The following is a 19,183-nucleotide window of genomic DNA, read 5'->3' on the forward strand; positions in this document are numbered from 1 at the left end:
ATCTGTAAAATGGGTATGACAACGGTAATAATCTCATTGGAGCGTTGGGAGGGTTCAGTTTGTTAATACAAGCAAGGTGCTTAAAGAAGTACAGGGCATATAGTAAGCACTCAATCAACACTAGCTATCATCATCATCATCATCATCATCATCATCATCATCATGATCAATAGAAATAATATTTCTGGGAAGAGAGATTTTGCACTGCCTATCAAAAAATATCACATCACTGCTCGATTAAGAATTACCCTCCTCTCTCACTGAATGTTGCTGTGTGTACGACCTTCCCTCCCTACCATTTTCTCTCCTGCCAATCCAAGAGAGCAGAATATTTGCTCCTGGCCTCAGAGGGATGCCAGGAGGATTTTTAAGATAACATCCACAAGGCACTTTGAGCTCCCTGGAAGCAAGGCATTTGATAAATAAAATGTTATTACCACTGCCAGTGATATCTTATATTCCACTAGCCCTTCTCAGCTCAGAGGGATCCTAACGTCGTTTGCAAAATTTGAAGCACAAACAAGAATCATTCAGCAGCAGAGATGAAGCAGTCACTGCATATAAAGCCATCGATTCTTCAGCGCCTCCAGAAATCTAAGCCCACTGGTTCCACCAGGAGCATAAAAAGAACTGAAATTGATTCAAAGAGCACTCTGAGATATAGAGTACTTAGGGTTCAGTCCATTGAGAATACTAGGAGGCAGACACAGGTTCCGGAAAATCACAAGTCACTGAAGAAAACTAGCAGATCATTTTCTGAACAAGGAAGAGCCCTGGCTCACTATGGAATTCCCTTGTGGCCTCCTGGCCCATATTCGTGCAGTCATATATTGAAAGTCTACCCTCTGTAAAATAAGTTGTTCATTTAATACAGTCCAAATTTGAAAAACACACAAAGAAAAATCCTGCAGATCTGCAAACATGCATTCAAAGCAAAGTCTTCAAATTGAAGCACTACCCTAGCACAGCATTATTTCAGAAGTCAGTCTAAAATGCACTGACCTTGAACTCAAGCTTTCCCATCTGGACTGTTCACTTAGTTCTCTTGAACTCTTGGACTGCGCTCACAAATTCTGCCTTATCTAAGGCAAAGAATCCCACCTAAGCCATCGTAGTAATCAAACCGTGGCCACACTTCCCATCTTCGTTCCAGTCTGATGGCATGACTGTGGAATTTGACTCTCTCACATGACTCTTTGGGACTGCTCACTGATATTCAGTCACTCTAAGTCAACAACAACTGCAGGTTTAGACAAGATGTTGACTTGCTGATTCACTGGCCTCTTTGTCCTGTGACCTATGGTTAAGGCTGCTACTATGAACCACCACACAGGAATGTCCCCATAGGTGACTCGGCCCACTCCACAAGTATCCAGTGGGAGTAAGCCAGATGTTTGCAGCCAAATCTATCCTATCCTGTACAATTAATAAAGTTGTTTTAAGAAAAATAGTAAACTTTTAACTTTAGGCTCTCGATTACATCTGCCTCACTAAACCTGCCTTCTCCTACTTATACAAAGACATTTCAGAAATAAATTCAAAATGTTAAAAAAAGAAGAAGCATAATGAATTAGTACTATCTCTATAAGTTTTAAAAACAATCTATTAGTAATTTTAAAAGTTTGGAAATAAAACACAATGGAACGAAAAAATAACAAATGGGGTTAGTGTAGATTACATTTGGGCATGACAATATTTGAGTAGAAAATTAGATATTTACCTTATACCCTAGACCAAAGATAACTCCATTGAGATGTTAGATTTAAAAGGAAAAAAAAAAATCAGCCTTAAAAATCTTAGAGAAAATATCGGAAATTTATTTTATGATCGCAAGGTAGGAATGGTTAATTTCAGTGTGATAATAAGTCTTGGAACTACATAGAGAAACACTTTTTAATATCATTACAGAAAATGATAACACGAGGCCATCAAAATGTGAAGGTAAAATGAAAAAAATAGAGGGGAAATTTTTGTAACTTAAATGAAAAACAAAAAGTTAGCATGGTTAGAGGAAAAACATGCCTATAACAAGAAAAATTATAAAAACCTAAAAGAAAATGGACCAAAGAGAGGTAGAATAGATTTGCAGATCAGGAATATAACATAAGTACAAGATCCTTAACATCATTAGCAAACAAATTCAATGTACATTTATACAACAATGAAGCGCCATATTTGAAGTGTTAATGAGAGTATGGACCAAAAGGCATTCATGTAAATTTGATAGGGACACAAACTGGCACAGTATTTTTCAAGGTAATTCCCCATTATCAAATTTTACATGGGTATATCCTTTCACACAGCATCTTCGATTCTAGTAATCTATTCTAAAGATATGTCTACACAAGATGCTTGACCACTGCGCTGTACAGCTGAAGCTGAAACTGAATAATATTGTATGTCAACTATAATTTAATATATATATAGTCACAGGATAGGGAGTACAGCATAGGAAGTAGAGTCAATGGAATTGTAACAGCTACATACGACGTCAGAGGGGCAATAGATTGGGGGAGGAGGGTTATCACTTTGTGAGGGGTGAAATGTCTAACTATTGCATTGTTTTGTACACCTGAAACTAATAATAATTTTAAAAAATAAAATAAATAGATGTCTGCACAAATACTAGTATATATGAGTTGAGAAAAAATTGCTTATTGAAGCAATGTTTGTAGTAGAGGAAAAACTAGAAATCTCTTTAATGTTCAACATCCATTAGAAATGATGTAAAAACATACGTATGTGAACCACTTGAAAACGTGAAATAAGCAGGTTGAAGAAAAAATACACACACACAAACACACACGTATGTGTGTGGAGGGTGCATGTGTACATATAATATAAAAATATTTTTAAATGTCTAAACCAAAATGTTACCAGTGGTTACTTTTGGGATATAGGACAGCAGCACTCTTTTACTCTCTGCTTTCTAGTTATTTTTGTTCAAAAATTTTTTATTAGAAATATGTATGTTTTTCTAAAATCAATAAAGATACAAAAATAAAATCAAAGCAAGAGCAATGTAAACAGGTTATGAAACAGGATTTATAACAAGATAATATTTGAAGTAACATTAGATATTGAAAACTGATACTTTGCAAATCTCTGTAGAAAAATGTATGATCAATAGTTAACTCTGAAGGTGAGATTAGGGTGATATTTTACCATATTGGTTAATTTTAACAGTATGTTACTTTATTTTTATTTTATAGTATCATTTAACATCAGAAAATATAAAAAATGTGACCATAAATATCTTCCTTAATGACAAATCTCAGCAGCACGCTGGCCCTCATGACTAAAGAGCTTTGGGGCACCCAGAGGAGTCTTCTCACCTCTCTAGACCCGGTTCCTTTTCCAGATCATAGTGATCACATCATCCTCTCACTGTCTGTGCAGTTTAAGGATGGACTGGAAACAGTGCCTTGGCTTGTCCCAAAAGCACGTACTATAAAAATATTAAAGCAACTTGGAAGTGAGCAAAAGATTCAGTAATATGCAAGCTACCTAGCCCATGCCAAGTTCAATTATTCAGGGTTGAATGTTGACTAATATAAATAACTGACTTATTTTAATGCATCATTAACTTTCCTTCTGTCACCAAGATGTAGATGAGCTATTCCTACCTCTAGGGTGCTTCTCTGATTTTCCTCCAACCTACCCATTCACCTCACTCCACACTGCGTTAGACATCCCTCATATGCACTTTGCAAACTCTGTACATACCTTTCCTCTTCAATTATTCTTTTCATTAGGCAGACTTTCATCCCTTCATACTTCCACTGAGCACTGTTACATAGGCTCTTGAGATACAGTCCTGAGTAATACGAGAGGCCCCCACCTTCTGGAAGCTTACAATCCAGTAGGAGAGATCTCAGCATTAATTAAATAAAAAACGTACACTTATAAATTGTGATACATATTAAAAAGTAAAGCTACACAGTGTAACGAAAGTGCAGAACAAAGGAACTAGCTTAACTTACCATACTGTAAATAACTCTGCTACTGGACTGTAAGCATTTAGAAAACACCATCTTTTCATCTTGGTTTTAGCTTTGTACTGTGCCTGATACATAGGAAACACTCAGATTCTGTCTGTGTAACTGAATTGAACCAATCAGAATTTTTTTCTGTATATCTGATGTTGGCCCAATAATCTGAAAAGTGGTTGAACCGCAGGTAATCACTTTCAGCCACGTGGCCCTGTGACTCATCACAGGAAGGACTGCTGATGCTTCACACTGAGCCTCCTTTCCTTATTTACACTGATGACTATTCCTATGTTAAGTTTATCGGTCACTGACACGGCCACTGTACTCTAGGCGGACAGTGTGGGGAAAGCAGAGGAGAAATAGTAGGAAAAAGAAATCTTGGTAATAGAATGTCAATAGTATAATTGAGTTTGACAAGAGAAATTAGGATCCAAACCATTTAAATGTTGTCAACTAAAACAGCAGACATGCTGTGAGTTGCTTAACGTCTCAAATTGTATTTTCTTATTTCCAGTATGGGGAACACAACGCCTATATTCCATTTAAGAATAACATAATTTAAGATAAAGGAAGTGCCTGTAGCAGGGATGGACACAAAGTAGGCCCCCCAAAATATCAATAATATTGGTAATGTTTATTCTTTTGTCCCCCTGGTTATCAACTAGGGGCCATTTTGTCCCTCAGAGACATTAGGTAATGTGTAGAGACATTTATGGCTGTACTTAACGGGGAGGTCCAACCATTTGTGAGGAGTACTCAATGCTGGCATCTAGTGGACAGAGGCCAGGGAGGCTGCGAAACACCCACAGTGCACAGGATGCCCCACAACAAGGAGCTACCGGGCCCAAAATGTCCGTAGTGCCAAGACTGAAAACCTTTGTGTAGTCCCTCGTTTCTGAAATCCAGTATCTCTCGGTGTGAGGCAGTGAAGAGGGTGCTATGGAGCACATTCAGACAGCACATACAGACACAAGCTGAGACCTTAGAAATCTCCTCACTCTTTCCTCCAATACAAGACTCTTGATTCTCAGGCCTTGTGCTGACCATTCAAATTACATCACTCCTTTACCACAGCACCTCCAAGCCCTTTCCTCCTGAATCTATAGAGTTCATGTTCATGAATCAGGACTTCTGCCATGATCAGGTCTGCGTTACTAAGGCCTCTTTCTCAGAGACTAAGCGTTGAATGATGTCTTGGTTTGTGGAAAATCGTAAGGTCAGAGCTAAGAAACAGAGACCCCATGCGCAGGAGAGTGAGAAGAGGTCCACCTCTGCTCTCAATATCTTGGAGAGTGTACTGCTGAGGCCATCTATGATGCAAAAAACTAAAAACTAAATGAAATTGTAAGATCCTGGATTTACAACAAGACATGGTGTATTCATCAGTAGAGCAGGAAGGATAGCGTTGCTTCAGATTAAAAGCGTCATTTGAAAAGTCCAAGTTCTGTTTCCAGGTATATCAAATGCCAGCTTCTCTAATAGAAGTGATGGCAGCACCAACTCATTGTTACACAGATTTCCGAGAACTGCCACTTGCATCGTCCCATTTGATCCTTACCCAAACCCAGTGAGGTCAGAGGTCCAAGCAATCACATTCCCAATCCAAAGAATGTACAGATTAAGACTGAATATAGTCCCTCTAGGTCACATGCTAAGGGCATGGATAGAAGTATAATTCAAATTACTACTCTTAAAAATCATTCCCATCCTCCTAGTTCTACTTGAGAAACTGTATATTCTATGTGTTAAGGGTGCAGACTCTGGAGCTACATTGCCTGGGTTCAAACCCCAGCACACCCACTCACTAGGTTTCAGACCTCGGGCAAGTTCTTTATTTTCTTTGAGTCTCAGTTTGTTCATGTGTGAAATGGGTTTAATAATAATAATACTTCCCTCATACGGTTGTGGGAAAGGTTAAAAGTTCACACCTGCAAAATGCTTTAAAGCATTTCTAATATGTTCTCTGTGAACACTCAATAAAACTTAAGCTTTGCTGTTAAACTTTACTAGCATAAAGTAATTTAACATGCTCGTGTATGTGTAAGTTTTAATGCTTGTAAGGAAGTGAGCAAAACTATCCTTATTTTGTGTAAGAGAACCAAATGCCTGTTACTACGTATTTCTGCATTAACCACCCCAAAACGTAGTGGCACAAAACAATCATTTTCTTATGCTCTCAGAATTTCTGGATCACGATTTTGGGCAAGACACAATAGAGAAGCCTTCTCTCTGCTCCACATGCTTTAGAACCTCAGTTGGGAAGACTCAACAGTTTGGGGATGGAATCTGATGGCATCTTAACTCGCAGGTCTGGGGGTTCATTCTGGCTTTTGGCTGGAACCCTGACATGTGTCCACTCTGTGTGTCCAGGACTTCCCACACAGCAGGGCAGGTTCAGAATAGTGGGCCTTACATGTGTTGGCTCCAAGCTCCAGGAATCAAAGTGGTGTCTCCATCATCTTGTCTGACCTAGTCTTGCAAGTCCCATAGTGTCGTTTCAGGCACATCCTGTTGTTTGCAGTGAGTTACAAGACTGTCCAGATACACAGAGAGGGAAATTAGATCCCACTTTTTAATGGAGGAATAGCAAGTTTATGGAACATCATGGGGGATGGCAGATTTTGTCGCAATCCTCTTTGGAAAATACAAGATGTGACACAAAGGAAGACAGGATTTGCGAAATATCTTTAAAAATTTAGTGAACATACCAGAATAGGAATGCATAGCTTTTGATTTATAAAGTTCTGTTCTTTCACTGGCCTCTCAGAATTTCCTCTCATTTGTAAATAATGTCAGTTAATCTTACACATTCACTGTTAAGTACATCTGAGGGCTTAGCCCTGCGGGGATGCAACTGAGAGTAAGCAGGTTGCAACAGAAAAGCATCCAAATAAATTCTACGACTTTGTAGTGGGAAATTTACTGTGCTAGTCTTCTTCCTTCGCCATGCCTTCCATATTATCTCCCTTTTTAATCAACTCTCAAGAAGGAAAAATGCTGATCAAAATGGTCAGATTCCAGAGCATTGATTAGGCTCCTTTTGTAAGTGGGCGAAAAACCGTGTAGTATAGTTCCAGCTCGGTGCTTTCTCCTCAGCCCATGGGGCTCTGTTCCGACCAGTCTCCTTGGACCACTTCTCATCACCTCCTCTTCTGTCAAACTGGTCCAAGCCACCTCATCTCTCTCCAATAGCTCCTAACTCATCTCCCTCTTTTGTTCTCATACCTGACAGCCTTTTTTCAACACATTAGCCAGAGTGATCCTTTTGAAAGCTAGGTCAGATGACGGCATCACTGCTCTACCTTCTAATTCCCGTGTCACTTGTAAAAGCCAAAGTCCTTACAATGTCTGACATGATCTAGATACCTCTTTGATCTTATCTTCTTTAAGTCTTCCCTGGCTCACTCTCTTCTATCTATGCTGACTTCCCTATTAAATATACCATGCAAGAGTCATGGTCAGAGCGTTCATATTTGCTCTGTCTCTGCCAGACTGCTCTTGCGCTGTATATCCACACGATCGACTCACACTTCCTCATGGTCTTGGCTCATAAGTCAGCTTCTCAATGAGATCTTTCCTGAACACATCATTAAAAAACGTGAATACCCTCTCTCTGCAGTTTTTATCCCCATTCCCTGATCCATTTACCACCATCCTATAAAATTCGTATTCACGTTCTCTGTTTATTGTCTCTGCCATCCCATACTCACACCAGAATGTGAGCTTTGGAGGACAAGATTTTTTTTTTGTCTGTGTTATTTACTGCTTTATTTCCAGAATGTAGAGCAGTGTCTGCCACATTACAAGTGCTCAATGAGTATTTGTAGAGGGAATGAATAAATACATGAGTGTGGTAATACTAGATGCAGATTTAGACATACTCCTAAGTCAGGGGGTAGGCAATTGAAGAGACATAGGAACGCTTTGACCTAAACCTACTTTGAACAAGGTAGTGAGGGGGAGCAGAATTTGCCATCCCAAAATATGTTTCTTTAGGATATTGATTATTTTAAGCTGGTTATTTTAAAGAAAAGACTCAGGAAAAACATGTGCCCTTCTCCCTAACTGCGTAATAGGAATTCAGATAGAGGATCTTCTCCGGGACGAGAGATATGATGACAGATAACTACAGTTTAATATGAACTAAGTATGACAGACATGGAGGAAGCTAGCAAGTCCCGTTTGATCAAAGTCCTCTCCATGTCCCATCGTTACAGACAGCCTAGCAAACATGTTTTTGGCCAACGTTTGCTTTTCCATCTCCATGTGAATTGCCTTCTTGCATTTTGAAGTCCAAACCACACACCCTCCTCTTCTTAGCTCAACTACCGAATTTGTCCTCAGGTTTCAGATTCTTCTGGAACTCCCATATGTACATACATAATAAATATGGTCACTTTCTCCTGTTAATCTGTCTCATATTCATTTGATTATTTGTCCAGCCAGAAGAATTTAAAAGGGCAGGTAGTAGGAATTTTTTTTTTTTCTCCCTGACAAGGAGAAAAAAGGAAAAAAGGATGTCACCCTATCACTCAGCGCACTTTATTACAGCACTGGTTGTTGGGGCCCATGTCCATCTATCAAAAGATTCTTTGTTTCCCATTTGCCATTTTTTTTTAAAAGGATGTATACTGCATCCTTAGAAAACTTTGAGACAGACAGACGCATATTTGGTCTGGGCAGGATCTAGGAATTCCTGATGTCCCTAGCATCAATGCTATCCAATAGTTCTGTTATCCCACTGTGGTAGGAGAATAATGGTCCCCAAAGATGTTCACATCCTAATCCCTGAGACCTGGGGATACATTGTAATGAAACGGGAACTTAAGGTTGTGTATGGAATTGAGTTTCCTAATTAAGTTGAGATTCGAGAGATTACCGTGAATTTTTCAGGTGGGCTCAGTGCTGTTACAAAAGTCCTTATAAGTAACGGAGGAAAGGAGGAGCTTAGAGTCAGAGAAAAAGAAATAACAGTGGAAGTAGAGGTCGGAATGATGCAACTGCTGGCTTTGCAAAAAAGAAAGAGGCCATAAGCCAAGGATGCAAGTGGCCGCTACAAACCAGAAAAGACAAGAAAACAGAATCTCCCTTAGAGTCTCCAGAAGGTACACAGCCCTGTTCATATTGCGATTTTAACACAGTGAGACGCATTTCAGATCTCTGACCTCCAGATATGTAAGACAATAAATTTCTGTTGTTTCATGCCACAGATTTGGTGATAATTTGTTACAGTAGCAATAATAAACTAATACACCTACCATAATTTCTAACAAGCATCTCCATCATTAGCACTAATATCCACATACAAAAGAAAATCCATCGTGAAAATGCACAGCTCTGTAGCATTTGCCAGAGAGAAAGGCAATCTTTCTTGGCCCTGCCATTCAACTTACAATGCTCCGAAGGGTGAGATTGCAGCCCCTCCTTTCATCACAGACAAAGAGCACATGTTACCACCAGCCATAAAGTCCTGGTGATAAAGTTAATTTTTCATATTTCAAATACCATCCAAATAACAACTCCGGCTAAAGGTTTTTTTTTTTTCTTTTTTCTTTTTTTCTTTAGACATATTCTTATTCTGAAGGTGCAACTGGACTAGACCAGTCAAAAAATAAAAAAGTATTTTCTTCCTTTTAGCAACTGACAAAACATGCTTCACACACACACACACACACACACACACACACACGCAATTTAGATTAAAACGAATCTTCCATGAATTATGATGGATTGCATTTTTCAATTTAGCCCAATTCAAGTAAATTCCTACCTATTGCTTCTAATTATACCTTTTTCCTCTTTTAATTTTTTTATGGAGACTGGAGATCAAGAAAGAAAGAGTTAGCACTAGAAGATTTTTTTTAAAATGTGTTTTCTCAATTCAAAATGGGAAAAGCTTTCAACAGCAGGTCTGTAGATTTTCTAAAATCCTAATTAGACGGAATTAAATGACTAAAATGCTACTAATTACTTTTTAATTTCAAGAGAGATGTTTACAAAGCACAGTATAATGAGTAATACAGCACTTCAAATGATTACTAATGTTGCCATTCTGTCTGACTTAATCTCAATTAGTATAAATCACATTGTCATCATTGTTAATTGCCATTTATTTCAAGTAAAGTGCTAATTTCTCTTTACAATCTTACAATTGCTATTTGTTTTCTTCAAAATATTCCATTTGAAAGGCCTAATAAAGAGAACATTTATAGACCTCATATTTTCTGTAAATTGAGGTAAATGCATTTGTTTGTTTTTGTCCTATTTGGAGAGTAGTGGTAATTCCTACTTAGTTTTTAATAAAATGAAACTTTTAACTGTGTTGTCATGCTAAATGTGAATTCATGAGTAGCTATAGTTCCACAGAAGAGTCTCTTCCATCTGAATGCCAGATACAGCTTTCATTAATGAGATCTAAGCGGCATCATTTATGTTCCACTTCTCCCAAAATTCATCTTTAGAAAAGGGAGGAAACAGCCTTTTATCAAGAGAATATAGAATTGTTCTGGACTTTTTTCCTCCAGCTTCTTTCCATTGTTTTTCTACTCATATGGAAGTAAAACCATTCCCTCGAGGCAATTATCTTATCAATCATAGGCTATTGGTTTTTCATTCCTCTGCATCAATGAATAATATCCTTGGGAAATTTCCCCCCATTTTGCTCAGTCATAAACATAGGGAACCTTAAAAATCATGAAGATGCAATAATTCTCAGATGAGAGCATAACATTACACTTGTTTCAGAGGTCTTCTAGACTTAACCTCATTAAAAAAAATGTTTAGGAATTTAACCATTTTAAGTTTTCCTCACACATGTTTTCCATAAGGGTTTGGTGCCTATTTTGTTTGCTTATCGTCATATAACAAGCTACCACAAAACTTATTAAAAACAAAACAAAACAACAACAACATCATTTTCACTCATGATTTTGTGGGTAAGAATTTTGGGGAGGGTTTGTCTGTGAGCCACGTGGCAATGGTGGAGGCTGCCAGAAATACAGACTCCCCTTCCAAGAGGACCTTTTCATGCTCATGTCTGGCAATTCAGTCACCACTCAGCTTGCCGTACTCCACACGGTGACTCATCCTTCAGCATCTGTGTGTGTGGTCTGGGCTGCTCAGAGCGTGATGGCGTCCATGTAGATGAATGTCTTTCACAGAACACCAAGAGCAGATGTTCCAAAAGACTGGTAGAAGCTACATTTTAGAAGTTCCAGGATGTCCCTTCTCCCATATTCTATTGTTCAAACAAGTTATTAAGGCCAGCCAGATTCAAGGAAAGGGGAATGATACTCTCTCATAAAAGGAGGAGTAGCTAAAAATGTGCACCCACCTTTGATCTACTACACTAGTTATAGCTTGTATGCAAGCCATGACATAAGTGATATAAAATGCAAAGATATTCACGGAACATCTTACTAACATCCTTGCTTATTCCTGCTGTCTGCTGTTTCTCTCTCCAGAAGCTAAAATTTACATGCTTTAGACTGAACTGTCCCTCCAAAACTCATATGATGAAGCCCTAACCCTAATGAGACTGTATTTGGAAATAGGGTCTTTAGGAGATAAAGTTAAAGGTCATAAGAGCGGGGCCCTAATCCAACAGGACTAGTGACCTTATAAGAAGAAGAAAGTCCCCCTGCGCCCCCCCCCCCCCAAACACACATGCTCAGAGGAAAGACTATGTGAGGACCAGGCAGCCCTCTATAAGGCAGGAAGAGAGCCCTCACCAAGAACCAAATCAGCTGGCACCTCGATTTTCAACTCCAGAACTATGAGAAAATAAATTGATGTTTCTTAAGTTATCCAGTCTGGTTATTTTGTTATAGCAGCTTAAGCTGACTAATGAATCGTGTTTAGGATTTTATATAATTTGAATGATAAAATTATAATTTTTGGCAGGTAAATGCTGCTTAGTAGTTGCAGCGTTCTGTTGATTTTAGCCTCTTCAGTATGCATTTCTCCTCCTCCTGTTAATAACAAACTGATTTTTCTTTGAGAATTCACCTTCCTTCCTTTGGATGCAGTATTCTGTCAACAAAGACCTGTTGCTACTGGCTTAGAGGTGGATATTTTACCTGATCTAGGCCAATAGAATGCTTTTTCCCTAGAATTTAAATAATGAGAAAAGGGACATAAGGATGACAATTATTTGGTCTTTATACCTCCTGATGTGGCACCCTGCTACTACTAACACTTAAATCTTCTCAAGCACCTTTATCCTAAGTGTTCCCAAACATGGTTATTTAGAGCTTTTCCTTTTTTCTGTCAGCTACCTTCTAGCCTTCCATTGTTGTTGTTGCTACTGCTTAAAATAAAGTTTTCTTTTTTTTTTTTCAAAACAAAACCCTAACAGATATAGAAATTGGTGCAATGAGTAAGATTACCCATAAACATAAGAATGAAAGGTCAATGAGTATAAGCATACAACAATCAAAAATCAATTAGGCATTAATGACATAACTTCAAAATATATACGCATACTTTGTTTTATTGCATTTTTCTTTATTGTACTTCACAGATGCTATGTTTTTTTTACAAATTGAAGCAAGACCTTCTACCAGCACAAGAGTATGACTCGCTTCGTTGTGATACTAGCTTTATTGCAGTGGTCTGGAACTGAACCCACAATATCTCTGAGGTATGTATGCCTGTATTAATAGAAATTCAAGAAGATAACTAATCCATAATCTCAGTTAGTGATATATAACTGAGCAACAACCAACATATAATGAGATAAGAATATGTCAGCGTGCAGGTTATGAGGTCGGACACTTCGCGAACTTATCCTAGAAAAAGTGCTACACACCCCAATGCTGAATATCACTATGGTCACCTTCAAAGTACTCCCCTTTGGAAGTTATGCACCAATGCCAGTGCCTAGTCCACCCTTCAAAGCAATTCTGGAACTCTCTTTCTGGAATGGCCATCAGAGCTATCGTCATATTACCTTTGATGTCCTGAATGTCATCAAAATGTCTTCTTTTCAGTATTTCCTTTATCTTTAGGTAAAGAAAGAAGTCATTGGGGGCCAGATCAGGTGAGTAGGGAAGGTGTTCCAATACACTTATTTGTTTACTGGCTAGAAATTCCCTGACAGACAGTGCCGTGTGAGCTGGTGCATTGCCATGATGCAAGAGCCATGAATTGTTGGCGAAAAGTTCGGTCGTCTAACTTTTTCATGCAGCCTTTTCAGCACTTCCAAATAGTCAACTTGGTTAACTGTTTGTCCAGTTGGTACAAATTCATAATGAATAATCACTCTGATATCCACAAAGATTAGCAACATCATTGCAACAAGTTTGCGAACTTAATTGTCAGATCTGGTAGTTAAATTAATATCTAAAAACTTAAATATCTACCGTTGTGTTTCTTTAGTCTTTCAAGCTTTCAAAGAATGTTTCATGTGCTCACTCATACGGTCCTCTCTTTACGTCTCTAAGTAGGTAAGCAAGGAAAAATATGATTTGTGGAAGGCTTGGAACTGTTTAGAATGCAAGGCTCGAGGTTTCAAATAGTACTCTTTTGCTTCTACTTCTGGTTATATAGCTTTTTTTCTTGGTTATACCAACCAGCCAGTTCATTAATCCCTGTTCATGACCAGCTCATCCCTACTCAAAGCTGTGCTCCTAAGTGATGATTTACTAAACTCACAGAGACATCTATCTAAATGATGTGTAGAAGGTGTTTTGGCCTAGTTCCTAGCCTATAGTGAGTGTTCAATAAACCACAGTTATTACTAATTCTGAATACCACGTGAAACTTTCTGTTATTTCTAAGTTGATTTTTCCTTGATCTTGTGTGCAAAAATAGTCATTTATAGCATTCAAAGCACTTGGTGGTCTCAAAACACTTCTGGATGAGAGCTCAACTTCATAACCTTTCTATGTGGCAGTAACTCTTGACATATCCATTCATTAAATGGTAAGAGACATGGATCTAGGATCAAAACGGAGGAGGCAAACCTTCAACAGTAGAGCAGTTCCTGCATCTTTGAACTTCTCTTTCAAATGCCATAAAGCTGCCTTTGCCCCCCAGTTCCGCTGATCTGACATGAAAGAAAAGAAAATTCCTCCAGACAGCTGCACAGCCTCTGAATTCCATGGCAGCAGCAGAGTTTCTTTTGCAGACACTACAAGTTGGTACTTTGCAAAGCCTTGTCTTTGAGGTTGTTTCTAGAACCAGGTTGTAACAAGAGTGGGAGTACAATAAAAGCAGTGAGATTTACTCCATAATGCGAACCCTATTTCCAGGGTGTGCTTTCTCTGAAGACTGATCACAGTTTTTACTGTGTAAGCTCGTAAAATGGAAAATGATTAAAGGTACACTTTTTTTAAATCCCATCTCTGTCATTCCTTTAGTCAACAGTAGCATAGTCCTGGCAGTTGCACGTTTGCGTACGTGAAAGGTCGTTTTAGCCATCAGCACTGAAGAAAACCTTAAAGGGCAAGATTGCTGCATTGAATGAGTTTGAAGAGCACCTTCAGCTGACTACCAGCTGAAGGACTTGAGGTCTTTCCGAAAGTTGCCCATTTCATTCCTCTCCCCTAGCGTGAGCCTCACTCAGCAGATCAATTTCCTTATCATTACAGAGCATGGAAAGGAAATTTCCTTTCCAGAACCACGGCTTGGAGTCATTCTGTTAGTCTTTTCCCTCTTCTGGAACCTCGATGACTGATTCTGTGACATTCCAGGACACGCCCCAACTTTGACTTCTACTTTGATTCGCTCTCACTGCTGGCGGCCAAGGTCTCTCAACCTTCCTTTCTGAAGCTCAGTTCTGTCCATTTGTCCTCTGCCCTGTATCAAGCTTCCAAATGCACAATTCACTTAGGAATTTTACTGTGACAGGAAAAAGAGCTCAACGACACTTGTTGTTGTAGGTGGAAAGGGACTGAAGTGAAAGTGAAATATCTGCTCTGCATAGCTTATATTATAACTTTCAGGATAATACTTTCACTGAATGAGCCCCCTCTTCCCAGATGGCATCAAGTAATCAAGGAATACACACACACACACACACACACACACACACACGCACGTGCACGTGTGTGTGTGTGTGTGTGTGTGTGTGTGTGTGTCTCCATGATGCCCTGGGCCATGTTGTTAATATTGAAGAGGTCCCATCTCTCCCCTGGGGTTAAGGCAAACCTGTAAAGAACACCTGCCCTAACTGTCCCAGGGGACATGTTATTGTTATTTCATGAAGTCAGCTTGGGCTGTAGCATAACTGTGGCATGGCGGGAATTGGGTTGGGGCAAAGAATCCAAGATCATTAGAGAGGAAGTAAGGCTCTGCTTCAAATCCTAGAGGTAAGGATTTGTGGTACGGAGCCACAAACATGACACCAAACCAGAATTTAGAAGCTAGGGAATCAAGCGTGTGAGACAGGTCCTGGGGTGGCAGGGGGAGGTCATATATTCTGAGTTCAAATCTCAGCACAACTATTGTGAAACCATAAGACTTGGGGTAATTTTCCTAAATACACTGTACTATAACCCTTCATTTCTTCATCATCCAACTGAATTCAATGTTATCTTCCTCTAATGTCATGATGATGATTAAATTAAATAATGGATGCTTTTAGGGCAGAATATTATATAAAATATTAAACTCCTGTGGAAGTAAATAAAGACCAACCAAATGAGAACAAGCCAACGCTATTTATTGAGAGCTTGCTCTATCAAGAAAGTCAGTCACCAGCATATGCGTTTGGCAGCAACTCAAAGGCAGGCAGATGATGGAAAAGTTTTATTGTGGGTAAAAGAGGAAACATCAGGTATGCCTGATTGGGGGCTGTTGGCATGGGGAAGCTGGAGGGGGGGCTGGCTATACATGGGGCATCCTACGTGATTAGTTAGGGGAACATATTCAGTTATCTGTGGTTGTTCCTCAATTGGAAGCAGGGACAAAAACCATTAATCAAGTCCTGGTCATTTTAGGCTAATTGTTGTAGGGGTTATTGTTTGGTTTCCTGGGCTTATTGCTATAGCTAGTGGTCTGACTTCCTGTGAGTCTGACATAGCAGGTTGGCTTCCTAGGCTGGTTACTGCCGGTCATTCATGGGTTAATTTCCTAAGCTAGTTGCTGCAGGTTGTGGGTCAGAGTTCCATTTTTATACATTGTCTGTATACTTAGTCTCTCACTCCTATAGTTTTCATTTGTCTTAAGCAGATGGTCACCTCGAATCCCTCCACCAAATCTCACAATTTTATCCTTCAGGGGAAGGGTGGATATGGGCTGGTATAATAAGGCTATTGCTCAATTTTTGTTATTGTTTTTTTTTTTTTTTTTTGTAAGTCCATAGACAGACAATAGTCTCTAGAGCATCAGTGTTTGCAAAGAGAAAGGGATCTCTAAATTCTAAAAGGCCTCTTTACATGAAGGTGTGATCCCTAACTACTTAGATCAAGAAAATCCTCATGCCTGATATGAAAAGTCCTTTTGCAGATTTCTCCTGGGAGAGCTAATCAAAAAGAAAAAGGGAAAAAAAAAAAAAAAAAAAAAAAAAAAGTTTGGTGCCAACATGACTGAGATCTCTTCCAGTTTCCATGGATATCAGGGTCATGACCATATTTGCTGAACTGAAATCAAGTGATCTTTAAGTGCACCTGGACGAACCTCAGTTCCTAGCACTGTCCTCAAGAACACCTGAAATTCTACTTAATGACTCATCCTGTAATGGCATGCAATGCTTCTTTACCTCCTCCTTTGAAAAAACGGGGCAGGGGAGTGGGGGACCGGATGGCTCAGTTGGTTGCAGCATGGGCTCTGAACAGCGGGATTGCTGGTTCGATTCCTGCATGGGATGGTGGGCTGCACCCCCTCCTGCAATTAAAGATTGAGAACAGCGCTGGACTTGGGGCTGGGCTGTGTCCTCCACGGCTGGTTTGAGGGGTGGCGACTTGGAGTTGATGGGCCCTGGAGAAACACACTGTTCCCCAATATTCCCCAATAAAAAACATTTAAAAAAAACAAACAGTCAGGTCTTTATTGCATTCAGTCCTTTCAATGCATTACATTTGGAAGACATTTTACACAGTGGGTAAGAGGCATGTAATGAGGAGACTCAAAGCTGCGTCACTTTAGAGTGGAATATGTGTTTCTTAATGTCTGCACCGTTGCTATTCTGGACGGCATAATTTATTGTGGGGGCTGTCCTGTTCAGTTTTCAGTGTTTAGCAGCATGCCTGGCTCCAACACACTACACATCAGTAGCTCTCTCCTCCCCAGTTATAACAACCAAAAGCGTCCCAGATAGTGTCAAACGTTCGCTGAGGTACAAAACTACCCCCAGCTGAAACTCCTGGAAAGCAAAGATTCCTATATTCACAGGACCACATGAAGAACTTGTGTTAAAATAATTGACTCCGGGGATCCACTGTGGTGATTCTGATTCAACAGCAACAGAAAGCTGTGTATGTTTTAAATTCTTTAGAGGCCTGATGTTCAGCCAGTTTGGAAATCGCTTTTTGGTTACTAACCAGGGACAAGAAACGACTCAGAGAGAACTTACAGCCATATTCAAGTATGTAAGCTTAACTGTAGGGATGAGATTCAACTTTTTCTGAGTAGCTGAAAAGGGAGCTCTGACCAAATTACAAAACAGAAAAACAACAAACTAATAATTCTAACAGAACAGTAAATTTGTAATCACTAAAGGCATTTAAAAAAAAACGTTGAAAGACCACATCAGAAAAGTTGTAAAAACAAATCATAAATCAAGGAGTACTCTAAATCTGTGACCTTTAAGGCATATTCTAATTCTGAAATTATATGATTCAATTTAAGTAAATCATCCATTTGTGTGAAACAGAGCATTAGATCTTTTTTTTTTAGCCTAAATCAAAGTAAAAGGAATTAATGGCATTTACATCTAATGCACAGGTTTCCTGTCCTGTGTGGACAACAGAACCACCCGTAGCACTTTCAGAAAATACAAATATTGGAGCTCAGGGAGGTGGCAGTCATTGGCTGACTCTGTGCCAGGCCCTCCTCAACTCAGCTCTCAGCATAGGTGGATGGTTCTGCATTTACAGGTGAGCACGCTAAACAAAAGGTTACACAACTTGCCCAAAGCCACATGACTCTGGAGTGGTAAGACTGGAACCCCGTTCCCCCTGACTTCAAAGACCAGTTCTCACCCTCGCAAGTCCCACCGTGACTCACCGAAGAGAAGGAAGGAGAGAGAGGTCTGGAATGCCCGCTGTCATCTCAGGCCCTTTGTGGGCCACCGGGGAAAATGTTAAAATGACTTTTACCTTGTTTACAGTTTTATCTCATGTTAACTGAAGGGCAGAACTAAAATAATGACAACCAAAAAATGTAGTTGTTACTGAAAAGGAAGAAAAGTATATATATTTGCATTACCTATATAATTTCATTTATTCTTGACAACATCCATAGCAGTGAGGGTTTATTAGTGACAAATATTTTTTTTAAATAAAGGTTTCTTTGGCCTTAATTTCTCAGAAAAGAGCATGTCTAGAAAGAAGGAGGTGTGTTATCACGCAGTTTGGTGATAAGCAGTCTGGCACGGTTTATACAAATTCCTTCCACTGCTGGAAACCATGATCCACATCTCACAGATGTAGGTCAGACATCCAATTCTAAGAATAGCCTCAAAATATGAGTCCTAACCAATATGGAGAAATTAGGTAAGATTTATATCATCGCCTAAAACATGCTGATTTGTCCCTCAGTACTGAATTATATTTCGTGATGGAGAACGATCCAGTCCCATTTGACAAGATTTGATATTATATGGTGATGGAGGAGGGTGGGAGCAGAGAAGAGAAAAGGAATCAAGTTGATGAATTAGTATAGACTTAAAAAAAAAAAAAAGAAGAAGAAGAAGAAGTAGAAGAAGAAGAAACCAGAAGGCAGGAACAAAAATAATCTGTGATATGTATTAAGTACATTAGTACATAAGATATTAAGTGCCAGGAAATGTGCTATGCAATTTATATACATTTTGCACAATTAATAGTTTCAAAAGTGCTATCATGTTATAGTGTTCATTTATACCTAAAGAAACGGAGTCAAAGAAAGTTACGTACTTGCTCAAGGTCACACAGATTGTGCACATGGATGCAAACCAAACCTTTCCGACTTTAGCATATGTGTATTTCCAGCTGCACCCATCCACCCTCCATTTTGTACCCATGCCATTCTCTTCCTTCTTCAAGCAT

Source organism: Rhinolophus sinicus, chromosome 14, assembly GCF_057876585.1.
Source record: "Rhinolophus sinicus isolate RSI-liver-muscle chromosome 14, RSI-T2T, whole genome shotgun sequence".
NCBI lineage: Eukaryota > Metazoa > Chordata > Mammalia > Chiroptera > Rhinolophidae > Rhinolophus > Rhinolophus sinicus.